General features: G+C 50.3%; 1 protein-coding gene across 4 annotated transcripts in view; it reads right to left on the bottom strand.

Moving 5' to 3' along the window:
* Positions 1 to 358, bottom strand: part of TMEM87A (transmembrane protein 87A) — a 46,797-nt gene that overhangs the window by 37,110 nt on the left and 9,329 nt on the right. The window lies entirely within an intron of this gene.

Raw genomic sequence — 358 nt, 5'->3', positions numbered from 1 at the left:
CAGCCTCTTCAATAAGTGGTGCTGGGAAAACTGGACAGCTACATGTAAAAGAATGAAATTACAACACTCCCTAACACCATACACAAAAATAAGCTCAAGGGCTTCCCTGGTGGCGCAGTGGTTGAGAGTCCGCCTGCCGATACAGGGGACACGGGTTCGTGCCCTGGTCTGGGAAGATCCCACATGCCGCGGAGCAGCTAGGCCCGTGAGCCATGGCCACTGAACCTCCACGTCTGGAGCCTGTGCTCCTCAACGGGAGAAGCCGCAACAGTGAGAGGCCCGCGTGCCACAAAAAAAAAAAAAAAAAAAAAGCTCAAAATGGATTAAAGACCTAAATATAAGGCCAGAAACTATCAAA

Source organism: Physeter macrocephalus, chromosome 11 (genome assembly GCF_002837175.3).
Source record: "Physeter macrocephalus isolate SW-GA chromosome 11, ASM283717v5, whole genome shotgun sequence".
Lineage (NCBI taxonomy): Eukaryota > Metazoa > Chordata > Mammalia > Artiodactyla > Physeteridae > Physeter > Physeter macrocephalus.
This window is presented reverse-complemented; position numbering and strand designations above follow the sequence as displayed.